At 45.5% G+C, this 12,286-nt stretch overlaps 11 non-coding genes across 11 annotated transcripts; 6 read left to right on the top strand and 5 right to left on the bottom strand.

The window, feature by feature from the left end:
* The first annotated feature begins 578 nt into the window (after window positions 1-578).
* trnaf-aaa (transfer RNA phenylalanine (anticodon AAA)) lies at window positions 579-665 on the top strand. The gene has a single exon. It is a non-coding gene; the product is annotated as a tRNA-Phe (tRNA).
* A 1,691-nt stretch (window positions 666-2,356) lies between these two features.
* trnan-guu (transfer RNA asparagine (anticodon GUU)) lies at window positions 2,357-2,430 on the bottom strand. Its single transcript has one exon. It is a non-coding gene; the product is annotated as a tRNA-Asn (tRNA).
* A 128-nt stretch (window positions 2,431-2,558) lies between these two features.
* Window positions 2,559-2,640, top strand: trnas-aga (transfer RNA serine (anticodon AGA)). Its single transcript has one exon. It is a non-coding gene; the product is annotated as a tRNA-Ser (tRNA).
* A 1,703-nt stretch (window positions 2,641-4,343) lies between these two features.
* trnan-guu (transfer RNA asparagine (anticodon GUU)) lies at window positions 4,344-4,417 on the bottom strand. Its single transcript has one exon. It is a non-coding gene; the product is annotated as a tRNA-Asn (tRNA).
* Window positions 4,418-4,545: 128 nt separating this feature from the next.
* trnas-aga (transfer RNA serine (anticodon AGA)) lies at window positions 4,546-4,627 on the top strand. Its single transcript has one exon. It is a non-coding gene; the product is annotated as a tRNA-Ser (tRNA).
* Window positions 4,628-6,329: 1,702 nt separating this feature from the next.
* On the bottom strand, window positions 6,330-6,403 carry trnan-guu (transfer RNA asparagine (anticodon GUU)). Its single transcript has one exon. It is a non-coding gene; the product is annotated as a tRNA-Asn (tRNA).
* A 128-nt stretch (window positions 6,404-6,531) lies between these two features.
* Window positions 6,532-6,613, top strand: trnas-aga (transfer RNA serine (anticodon AGA)). Its single transcript has one exon. It is a non-coding gene; the product is annotated as a tRNA-Ser (tRNA).
* A 1,703-nt stretch (window positions 6,614-8,316) lies between these two features.
* Window positions 8,317-8,390, bottom strand: trnan-guu (transfer RNA asparagine (anticodon GUU)). The gene has a single exon. It is a non-coding gene; the product is annotated as a tRNA-Asn (tRNA).
* Window positions 8,391-8,518: 128 nt separating this feature from the next.
* trnas-aga (transfer RNA serine (anticodon AGA)) lies at window positions 8,519-8,600 on the top strand. The gene has a single exon. It is a non-coding gene; the product is annotated as a tRNA-Ser (tRNA).
* A 1,702-nt stretch (window positions 8,601-10,302) lies between these two features.
* Window positions 10,303-10,376, bottom strand: trnan-guu (transfer RNA asparagine (anticodon GUU)). Its single transcript has one exon. It is a non-coding gene; the product is annotated as a tRNA-Asn (tRNA).
* Window positions 10,377-10,504: 128 nt separating this feature from the next.
* trnas-aga (transfer RNA serine (anticodon AGA)) lies at window positions 10,505-10,586 on the top strand. The gene has a single exon. It is a non-coding gene; the product is annotated as a tRNA-Ser (tRNA).
* The last annotated feature ends 1,700 nt before the right edge of the window (window positions 10,587-12,286 follow it).

Below are 12,286 nucleotides of genomic sequence, written 5' to 3' on the forward strand. Positions count from 1 at the left end.
TGTTGTCACGTGATCAGGGTGCAGAGCGATGCAAGGAAGCTGAAGTTCTCTGGCAATTGTTATAGTTTCAAGCTTTCCATTCTAATCCATGTATGTGTAAAACTGAGGAAAGTGTAGAAAATGGTATTCAGAATGGATTATCCACTGTGGCCGATTTTCCTGCTAGATTTTAATGCAAGAACGCTGCACTTGGTATATTGGTATATAAGGGAAGCAGAAAATCCAGGCTGCCTGGCAGAAGACTGATCGATGAAGCGATTGTTCCCATTGGAAGCAGGAAGGCAGCAGCAGCATGCTCACCACTGTTCATTTCACGGAATCAAAGACTCCATTTTTAAACAATAGATAAGTTTGCAAAAATTAAAAGCTACTCACGTTCCTGGATGGGCTCGAGCCACTCAACAGTTCAATTAACAGCCAGAACGCGCTGGCCCATTGCGCCACAGAGACAGACACGAAAATGTTTGCAATTGGAATTATTCCACATGAACCCATGTGATTATGTGCCAGAGTGTTCACAGCAGAGGCACCGATTTCGAAGCAAATGAGAAGCTGCGTGGGACCAAACCCACGTCAGGGTAGTCGTGGCCGAGTGGTTAAGGCGATGGACTAAAAATCCATTGGGGTTTCCCCGCGCAGGTTCGAATACTGCGGCACCGAGGACGTCGTCCCAAATGATCGGTTTTTACTTAATTTGAACTGCTGCCTTTCGGTTTCTCTGCCGAGATTCAAAGCGACAATCAAACAAAGTTTCAAGCAGAAAGTATAACAAGCACTTCACCCCATTATGACATTACGAGAGGCCTAAGCCAAGGGAGAATACTACGTTATTTAACGCTCTTGGAACCGTCAAAGCAATTTTAACCGTCGAAAATATTTTATTTTGCAACCCATTGAAGAAAATGCACGTCTTCCGCGCAGCCATCTTCCAGTTGATGCTGCTTCCAACTGCGATGCTTATTTAATGAACTAAGGCAGACGAGCCACAGTTCTCAACACCGCCGGCCTAAATCGGTACATTAGATCATAAGAAATAGGAGCAGGATTTGGCCATGCGGCCCTCGATCATGCTCCGCCATTCAATAAGATCATGGCTGATCCTCTACCTCAACTGAAAATTACCGACCTAGCCCCATATACCTTGATTTCCGTAATGTACATATCCATCTCAGTTAGGAATGTACTCAACGACTGAACCACCACATCCCTCTGCGTTAGAAAACTCCAAAGATACACAACCCTAACAATGAAGCAATTTCTCCTCATCTCAATCTTAAATGGCCGGCCCCTTATTCTGAAAGTTTGACCCCTCGTTCGGGCTCCACACCCAGGGTAAACAACCTCTCAGAATCCGCCCAGTCAAGCCATGAAAGAATTTATATGTTCTTCCTTCGTAGCATCTGCTGAATTCATTTCACCACAGAAAACTATGTTTAGCTGGATGGACAACCAGCAGGAAAAACAATGCAGCCAAAGATTTATTCTCCAACCACATTCCCTGAGGCACGCGGCCATACAAAGGGACAAAAGCAGCACACAAGAGAAAAGGCGATTTGAATCCCGTTCGTAGTGTCGAATTTCCTCAATTTGACCGAACGCCATATGAAGCAACAATTTGAATCAGATATTGCATTTAATTTCAGTCGCAAATTGTAAAGCGATCACACACTGCAAACCGTACGCAAAAAGAAAATCACAAGGCCCGTGCGAGCCACTAAACCGCATTCAAATACAGCTACCAAATCAGTTAGCGTCAAAGATTTTGTCATTAGAAATTCATACATCTAGCATTTGGCTGAAAACAAGAGAATGCAGGGGCTGCTCGCTTCCCGGCCGCGGCGCTAGCGACAGCAACAAGTCATCCGCTCACAGCTGAGTCCTCCAATGTACTGGAACTGCATGTGACAGAGCAGTTCAATCCTCAGGCCCTGATTGGACACATTCAATGGGGGTGTTCTCGCGCCGCTCTATGTGATTGGTTGGTTGTTGTCATGTGATCAGGGTGCAGGGCGATGCAAGGAAGCTGCAGTTCTCTGGCAATTGTAATAGTTGCAAGCTTTCCATTCTAATCCATGTATGTGTAAACCTGAGGAAAGTGTAGAAAAGGGTTTTCAGAATGGATTATCCACTCTGGCCGATTTTCCTGCTGGATTTTAATGCAAGAACGCTGCACTTGGAGTATTGGTATAAGGGATGTAGAATATCCATGCTGCCTGGCAGAAGACTGATCGATGAAGCGATTGTTCCCATTGGAAACAGGAAGGCAGCAGCAGTATGCTCACCACTGTTCATTTCACGGAATCAAAGACTCCATTTTTAAACAATAGATCAGTTTGCAAAGATTAAAAGTTACTCACGTCTCTGGGTGGGCTCGAACCACCAACCTTTCAGTTAACAGCCGAACGCGCTGGCCCATTGCGCCACAGAGACAGACACGAAAATGTTTGCAATTGGAATTATTCCACATGAACCCATGTGATTATGTGCCAGAGTGTTCACAGCAGAGGCACCGATTTCGAAGCAAATGAGAAGCTGCGTGGGTCCAAACCACTGTCAAGGTAGTCGTGGCCGAGTGGTTAAGGCGATGGACTAGAAATCCATTGGGGTTTCCCCGCGCAGGTTCGAATCCTGCCGACTACGGCACCGAGGACGTCGTCCCAAATGATCGCTTTTCACTTAATTTGAACTGCTGCCTTTCGGTTCCTCTGCCGAGATTCAAAGCGACAATCAAACAAAGTTTCAAGCAGAAAGTATAACAAGCACTTCACCCCATTATGACATTACGAGAGGCCTAAGCCAAAGGAGAATACTACGTTATTTAACGCTCTTGGAACCGTCAAAGCAATTTTAACCGTCGGAAATATTTTATTTTGCAACCCATTGAAGAAAATGCACGTCTTCCGCGCAGCCATCTTCCAGTTGATGCTGCTTCCTACTGCGATGCTTATTTAATGAACTAAGGCAGACGAGCCACAGTTCTCAACACCGCCGGCCTAAATCGCTACATTAGATCATAAGAAATAGGAGCAGGATTTGGCCATGCGGCCCTCGATCATGCTCCGCCATTCAATAAGATCATGGCTGATCCTCTACCTCAACTGAAAGTTACCGACCTTGCCCCATATACCTTGATTTCCATAATGTAAATATCCATCTCAGTTAGGAATGTACTCAACGACTGAACCACCACAGCCCTCTGCGTTAGAAAACTCCAAAGATACACAACCCTTACAATGAAGCAATTTCTCCTCATCTCAATCTTAAATGGCCGGCCCCTTATTCTGAAACTTTGACCCCTAGTTCGGGCTCCACAGCCAGGGTAAACAACCTCTCAGAATCCGCCCAGTCAAGCCATGAAAGAATTTATATGTTCTTCCTTCGTAGCGTCTGCTGAATTCATTTCACCACAGAAAACTATGTTTAGCTGGATGGACAACCAGCAGGAAAAACAATGCAGCCAAAGATTTATTCTCCAACCACATTCCCTGAGGCACGCGGCCATACAAAGGGACAAAAGCAGCACACAAGAGAAAAGGCGATTTGAATCCCGTTCGTAGTGTCGAATTTCCTCAATTTGACCGAACGCCATATGAAGCAACAATTTGAATCAGATATTGCATTTAATTTCAGTCGCAAAATGTTAAGCGATCACACACTGCAAACCGCACGCAAAAAGAAAATCACAAGGCCCGTGCGAGGCACTAAACCGCATTCAAATACAGCAACCAAATCAGTTAGCGTCAAAGATTTTGTCATTAGAAATTCATACCTCTAGCATTTGGCTGAAAACAAGAGATTGCAGGGGCTGCTCGCTTCTCGGCCGCGGCGCTAGCGACAGCAACAAGTCATCCGGTCACAGCTGAGTCCTCCAACTTACTGGAACTGCATGTGACAGAGCAGTTCAATCCTCAGGCCCTGATTGGACACATTCAATGGGGGTGTTCTCGCGCCGCTCTATGTGATTGGTTGGTTGCTGTCATGTGATCAGGGTGCAGGGCGATGCAAGGAAGCTGCAGTTCTCTGGCAATTGTAATAGTTGCAAGCTTTCCATTCTAATCCATGTATGTGTAAACCTGAGGAAAGTGTAGAAAAGGGTTTTCAGAATGGATTATCCACTGTGGCCGATTTTCCTGCTGGATTTTAATGCAAGAACGCTGCACTTGGAGTATTGGTATAAGGGATGTAGAATATCCATGCTGCCTGGCAGAAGACTGATCGATGAAGCGATTGTTCCCATTGGAAACAGGAAGGCAGCAGCAGTATGCTCACCACTGTTCATTTCACGGAATCAAAGACTCCATTTTTAAACAATAGATGAGTTTGCAAAGATTAAAAGTTACTCACGTCTCTGGGTGGGCTCGAACCACCAACCTTTCAGTTAACAGCCGAACGCGCTGGCCCATTGCGCCACAGAGACAGACACGAAAATGTTTGCAATTGGAATTATTCCACATGAACCCATGTGATTATGTGCCAGAGTGTTCACAGCAGAGGCACCGATTTCGAAGCAAATGAGAAGCTGCGTGGGTCCAAACCATTGTCAGGGTAGTCGTGGCCGAGTGGTTAAGGCGATGGACTAGAAATCCATTGGGGTTTCCCCGCGCAGGTTCGAATCCTGCCGACTACGGCACCGAGGACGTCGTCCCAAATGATTGCTTTTTACTTAATTTGAACTGCTGCCTTTCGGTTCCTCTGCCGAGATTCAAAGCTACAATCAAACAAAGTTTCAAGCAGAAAGAAAACAAGCACTTCACCCCATTATGACATTACGAGAGGCCTAAGCCAAAGGAGAATACTACGTTATTTAACGCTCTTGAAACCGTCAAAGCAATTTTAACCGTCGAAAATATTTTATTTTGCAACCCATTGAAGAAAATGTACGTCTTCCGCGCAGCCATCTTCCAGTTGATGCTGCTTCCTACTGTGATGCTTATTTAATGAACTAAGGCAGACGAGCCACAGTTCTCAACACCGCCGGCCTAATTCGCTACATTAGATCATAAGAAATAGGAGCAGGATTTGGCCATGCGGCCCTCGATCATGCTCCGCCATTCAAAAAGATCATGGCTGATCCTCTACCTCAACTGAAAGTTACCGACCTTGCCCCATATACCTTGATTTCCGTAATGTACATATCCATCTCAGTTAGGAATGTACTCAACGACTGAACCACCACAGCCCTCTGCGTTAGAAAACTCCAAAGATACACAATCCTTACAATGAAGCAATTTCTCCTCATCTCAATCTTAAATGGCCGGCCCCTTATTCTGAAACTTTGACCCCTAGTTCGGGCTCCACAGCCAGGGTAAACAACCTCTCAGAATCCGCCCAGTCAAGCCATGAAAGAATTTATATGTTCTTCCTTCGTAGCGTCTGCTGAATTCATTTCACCACAGAAAACTATGTTTAGCTGGATGGACAACCAGCAGGAAAAACAATGCAGCCAAAGATTTATTCTCCAACCACATTCCCTGAGGCACGCGGCCATACAAAGGGACAAAAGCAGCACACAAGAGAAAAGGCGATTTGAATCCCGTTCGTAGTGTCGAATTTCCTCAATTTGACCGAACGCCATATGAAGCAACAATTTGAATCAGATATTGCATTTAATTTCAGTCGCAAAATGTTAAGCGATCACACACTGCAAACCGCACGCAAAAAGAAAATCACAAGGCCCGTGCGAGGCACTAAACCGCATTCAAATACAGCAACCAAATCAGTTAGCGTCAAAGATTTTGTCATTAGAAATTCATACCTCTAGCATTTGGCTGAAAACAAGAGATTGCAGGGGCTGCTCGCTTCTCGGCCGCGGCGCTAGCGACAGCAACAAGTCATCCGGTCACAGCTGAGTCCTCCAACTGACTGGAACTGCATGTGACAGAGCAGTTCAATTCTCAGGCCCTGATTGGACACATTCAATGGGGGTGTTCTCGCGCCACTCTATGTGATTGGTTGGTTGTTGTCATGTGATCAGGGTGCAGGGCGATGCAAGGAAGCTGCAGTTCTCTGGCAATTGTAATAGTTGCAAGCTTTCCATTCTAATCCATGTCTGTGTAAACCTGAGGAAAGTGTAGAAAAGGGTTTTCAGAATGGATTATCCACTGTGGCCGATTTTCCTGCTGGATTTTAATGCAAGAACGCTGCACATGGAGTATTGGTATAAGGGATGTAGAATATCCATGCTGCCTGGCAGAAGACTGATCGATGAAGCGATTGTTCCCATTGGAAACAGGAAGGCAGCAGCAGTATGCTCACCACTGTTCATTTCACGGAATCAAAGACTCCATTTTTAAACAGTAGATGAGTTTGCAAAAATTAAAAGTTACTCACGTCTCTGGGTGGGCTCGAACCACCAACCTTTCAGTTAACAGCCGAACGCGCTGGCCCATTGCGCCACAGAGACAGACACGAAAATGTTTGCAATTGGAATTATTCCACATGAACCCATGTGATTATGTGCCAGAGTGTTCACAGCAGAGGCACCGATTTCGAAGCAAATGAGAAGCTGCGTGGGTCCAAACCACTGTCAGGGTAGTCGTGGCCGAGTGGTTAAGGCGATGGATTAGAAATCCATCGGGGTTTCCCTGCGCAGGTTCGAATCCTGCCGACTACGGCACCGAGGACGTCGTCCCAAATGATCGCTTTTTACTTAATTTGAACTGCTGCCTTTCGGTTCCTCTGCCGAGATTCAAAGCGACAATCAAACAAAGTTTCAAGCAGAAAGTATAACAAGCACTTCACCCCATTATGACATTACGAGAGGCCTAAGCCAAAGGAGAATACTACGTTATTTAACGCTCTTGGAACCGTCAAAGCAATTTTAACTGTCGAAAATATTTTATTTTGCAACCCATTGAAGAAAATGCACGTCTTCCTCGCAGCCATCTTCCAGTTGATGCTGCTTCCTACTGCGATGCTTATTTAATGAACTAAGGCAGACGAGCCACAGTTCTCAACACCGCCGGCCTAAATCGCTACATTAGATCATAAGAAATAGGAGCAGGATTTGGCCATGCGGCCCTCGATCATGCTCCGCCATTCAATAAGATCATGGCTGATCCTCTACCTCAACTGAAAGTTACCGACCTTGCCCCATATACCTTGATTTCCGTAATGTACATATCCATCTCAGTTAGGAATGTACTCAACGACTGAACCACCACAGCCCTCTGCGTTAGAAAACTCCAAAGATACACAACCCTTACAATGAAGCAATTTCTCCTCATCTCAATCTTAAATGGCCGGCCCCTTATTCTGAAACTTTGACCCCTAGTTCGGGCTCCACAGCCAGGGTAAACAACCTCTCAGAATCCGCCCAGTCAAGCCATGAAAGAATTTATATGTTCTTCCTTCGTAGCATCTGCTGAATTCATTTCACCACAGAAAACTATGTTTAGCTGGATGGACAACCAGCAGGAAAAACAATGCAGCCAAAGATTTATTCTCCAACCACATTCCCTGAGGCACGCGGCCATACAAAGGGACAAAAGCAGCACACAAGAGAAAAGGCGATTTGAATCCCGTTCGTAGTGTCGAATTTCCTCAATTTGACCGAACGCCATATGAAGCAACAATTTGAATCAGATATTGCATTTAATTTCAGTCGCAAAATGTTAAGCGATCACACACTGCAAACCGCACGCAAAAAGAAAATCACAAGGCCCGTGCGAGGCACTAAACCGCATTCAAATACAGCAACCAAATCAGTTAGCGTCAAAGATTTTGTCATTAGAAATTCATACCTCTAGCATTTGGCTGAAAACAAGAGATTGCAGGGGCTGCTCGCTTCTCGGCCGCGGCGCTAGCGACAGCAACAAGTCATCCGGTCACAGCTGAGTCCTCCAACTTACTGGAACTGCATGTGACAGAGCAGTTCAATCCTCAGGCCCTGATTGGACACATTCAATGGGGGTGTTCTCGCGCCGCTCTATGTGATTGGTTGGTTGCTGTCATGTGATCAGGGTGCAGGGCGATGCAAGGAAGCTGCAGTTCTCTGGCAATTGTAATAGTTGCAAGCTTTCCATTCTAATCCATGTATGTGTAAACCTGAGGAAAGTGTAGAAAAGGGTTTTCAGAATGGATTATCCACTGTGGCCGATTTTCCTGCTGGATTTTAATGCAAGAACGCTGCACTTGGAGTATTGGTATAAGGGATGTAGAATATCCATGCTGCCTGGCAGAAGACTGATCGATGAAGCGATTGTTCCCATTGGAAACAGGAAGGCAGCAGCAGTATGCTCACCACTGTTCATTTCACGGAATCAAAGACTCCATTTTTAAACAATAGATGAGTTTGCAAAGATTAAAAGTTACTCACGTCTCTGGGTGGGCTCGAACCACCAACCTTTCAGTTAACAGCCGAACGCGCTGGCCCATTGCGCCACAGAGACAGACACGAAAATGTTTGCAATTGGAATTATTCCACATGAACCCATGTGATTATGTGCCAGAGTGTTCACAGCAGAGGCACCGATTTCGAAGCAAATGAGAAGCTGCGTGGGTCCAAACCATTGTCAGGGTAGTCGTGGCCGAGTGGTTAAGGCGATGGACTAGAAATCCATTGGGGTTTCCCCGCGCAGGTTCGAATCCTGCCGACTACGGCACCGAGGACGTCGTCCCAAATGATTGCTTTTTACTTAATTTGAACTGCTGCCTTTCGGTTCCTCTGCCGAGATTCAAAGCTACAATCAAACAAAGTTTCAAGCAGAAAGAAAACAAGCACTTCACCCCATTATGACATTACGAGAGGCCTAAGCCAAAGGAGAATACTACGTTATTTAACGCTCTTGAAACCGTCAAAGCAATTTTAACCGTCGAAAATATTTTATTTTGCAACCCATTGAAGAAAATGTACGTCTTCCGCGCAGCCATCTTCCAGTTGATGCTGCTTCCTACTGTGATGCTTATTTAATGAACTAAGGCAGACGAGCCACAGTTCTCAACACCGCCGGCCTAATTCGCTACATTAGATCATAAGAAATAGGAGCAGGATTTGGCCATGCGGCCCTCGATCATGCTCCGCCATTCAAAAAGATCATGGCTGATCCTCTACCTCAACTGAAAGTTACCGACCTTGCCCCATATACCTTGATTTCCGTAATGTACATATCCATCTCAGTTAGGAATGTACTCAACGACTGAACCACCACAGCCCTCTGCGTTAGAAAACTCCAAAGATACACAATCCTTACAATGAAGCAATTTCTCCTCATCTCAATCTTAAATGGCCGGCCCCTTATTCTGAAACTTTGACCCCTAGTTCGGGCTCCACAGCCAGGGTAAACAACCTCTCAGAATCCGCCCAGTCAAGCCATGAAAGAATTTATATGTTCTTCCTTCGTAGCGTCTGCTGAATTCATTTCACCACAGAAAACTATGTTTAGCTGGATGGACAACCAGCAGGAAAAACAATGCAGCCAAAGATTTATTCTCCAACCACATTCCCTGAGGCACGCGGCCATACAAAGGGACAAAAGCAGCACACAAGAGAAAAGGCGATTTGAATCCCGTTCGTAGTGTCGAATTTCCTCAATTTGACCGAACGCCATATGAAGCAACAATTTGAATCAGATATTGCATTTAATTTCAGTCGCAAAATGTTAAGCGATCACACACTGCAAACCGCACGCAAAAAGAAAATCACAAGGCCCGTGCGAGGCACTAAACCGCATTCAAATACAGCAACCAAATCAGTTAGCGTCAAAGATTTTGTCATTAGAAATTCATACCTCTAGCATTTGGCTGAAAACAAGAGATTGCAGGGGCTGCTCGCTTCTCGGCCGCGGCGCTAGCGACAGCAACAAGTCATCCGGTCACAGCTGAGTCCTCCAACTGACTGGAACTGCATGTGACAGAGCAGTTCAATTCTCAGGCCCTGATTGGACACATTCAATGGGGGTGTTCTCGCGCCACTCTATGTGATTGGTTGGTTGTTGTCATGTGATCAGGGTGCAGGGCGATGCAAGGAAGCTGCAGTTCTCTGGCAATTGTAATAGTTGCAAGCTTTCCATTCTAATCCATGTCTGTGTAAACCTGAGGAAAGTGTAGAAAAGGGTTTTCAGAATGGATTATCCACTGTGGCCGATTTTCCTGCTGGATTTTAATGCAAGAACGCTGCACATGGAGTATTGGTATAAGGGATGTAGAATATCCATGCTGCCTGGCAGAAGACTGATCGATGAAGCGATTGTTCCCATTGGAAACAGGAAGGCAGCAGCAGTATGCTCACCACTGTTCATTTCACGGAATCAAAGACTCCATTTTTAAACAGTAGATGAGTTTGCAAAAATTAAAAGTTACTCACGTCTCTGGGTGGGCTCGAACCACCAACCTTTCAGTTAACAGCCGAACGCGCTGGCCCATTGCGCCACAGAGACAGACACGAAAATGTTTGCAATTGGAATTATTCCACATGAACCCATGTGATTATGTGCCAGAGTGTTCACAGCAGAGGCACCGATTTCGAAGCAAATGAGAAGCTGCGTGGGTCCAAACCACTGTCAGGGTAGTCGTGGCCGAGTGGTTAAGGCGATGGATTAGAAATCCATCGGGGTTTCCCTGCGCAGGTTCGAATCCTGCCGACTACGGCACCGAGGACGTCGTCCCAAATGATCGCTTTTTACTTAATTTGAACTGCTGCCTTTCGGTTCCTCTGCCGAGATTCAAAGCGACAATCAAACAAAGTTTCAAGCAGAAAGTATAACAAGCACTTCACCCCATTATGACATTACGAGAGGCCTAAGCCAAAGGAGAATACTACGTTATTTAACGCTCTTGGAACCGTCAAAGCAATTTTAACTGTCGAAAATATTTTATTTTGCAACCCATTGAAGAAAATGCACGTCTTCCTCGCAGCCATCTTCCAGTTGATGCTGCTTCCTACTGCGATGCTTATTTAATGAACTAAGGCAGACGAGCCACAGTTCTCAACACCGCCGGCCTAAATCGCTACATTAGATCATAAGAAATAGGAGCAGGATTTGGCCATGCGGCCCTCGATCATGCTCCGCCATTCAATAAGATCATGGCTGATCCTCTACCTCAACTGAAAGTTACCGACCTTGCCCCATATACCTTGATTTCCGTAATGTACATATCCATCTCAGTTAGGAATGTACTCAACGACTGAACCACCACAGCCCTCTGCGTTAGAAAACTCCAAAGATACACAACCCTTACAATGAAGCAATTTCTCCTCATCTCAATCTTAAATGGCCGGCCCCTTATTCTGAAACTTTGACCCCTAGTTCGGGCTCCACAGCCAGGGTAAACAACCTCTCAGAATCCGCCCAGTCAAGCCATGAAAGAATTTATATGTTCTTCCTTCGTAGCATCTGCTGAATTCATTTCACCACAGAAAACTATGTTTAGCTGGATGGACAACCAGCAGGAAAAACAATGCAGCCAAAGATTTATTCTCCAACCACATTCCCTGAGGCACGCGGCCATACAAAGGGACAAAAGCAGCACACAAGAGAAAAGGCGATTTGAATCCCGTTCGTAGTGTCGAATTTCCTCAATTTGACCGAACGCCATATGAAGCAACAATTTGAATCAGATATTGCATTTAATTTCAGTCGCAAAATGTTAAGCGATCACACACTGCAAACCGCACGCAAAAAGAAAATCACAAGGCCCGTGCGAGGCACTAAACCGCATTCAAATACAGCAACCAAATCAGTTAGCGTCAAAGATTTTGTCATTAGAAATTCATACCTCTAGCATTTGGCTGAAAACAAGAGATTGCAGGGGCTGCTCGCTTCCCGGCCGCGGCGCTAGCGACAGCAACAAGTCATCCGGTCACAGCTGAGTCCTCCAACTTACTGGAACTGCATGTGACAGAGCAGTTCAATCCTCAGGCCCTGATTGGACACATTCAATGGGGGTGTTCTCGCGCCACTCTATGTGATTGGTTGGTTGTTGTCATGTGATCAGGGTGCAGGGCGATGCAAGGAAGCTGCAGTTCTCTGGCAATTGTAATAGTTGCAAGCTTTCCATTCTAATCCATGTATGTGTAAACCTGAGGAAAGTGTAGAAAAGGGTTTTCAGAATGGATTATCCACTGTGGCCGATTTTCCTGCTGGATTTTAATGCAAGAACGCTGCACTTGGAGTATTGGTATAAGGGATGTAGAATATCCATGCTGCCTGGCAGAAGACTGATCGATGAAGCGATTGTTCCCATTGGAAACAGGAAGGCAGCAGCAGTATGCTCACCACTGTTCATTTCACGGAATCAAAGACTCCATTTTTAAACAGTAGATGCGTTTGCAAAAATTAAAAGTTAC

This window comes from Somniosus microcephalus, unplaced genomic scaffold (genome assembly GCF_052327205.1).
Source record: "Somniosus microcephalus isolate GS21.2 unplaced genomic scaffold, FLI_Smic_1.0 unresolved_chr9, whole genome shotgun sequence".
Lineage (NCBI taxonomy): Eukaryota > Metazoa > Chordata > Chondrichthyes > Squaliformes > Somniosidae > Somniosus > Somniosus microcephalus.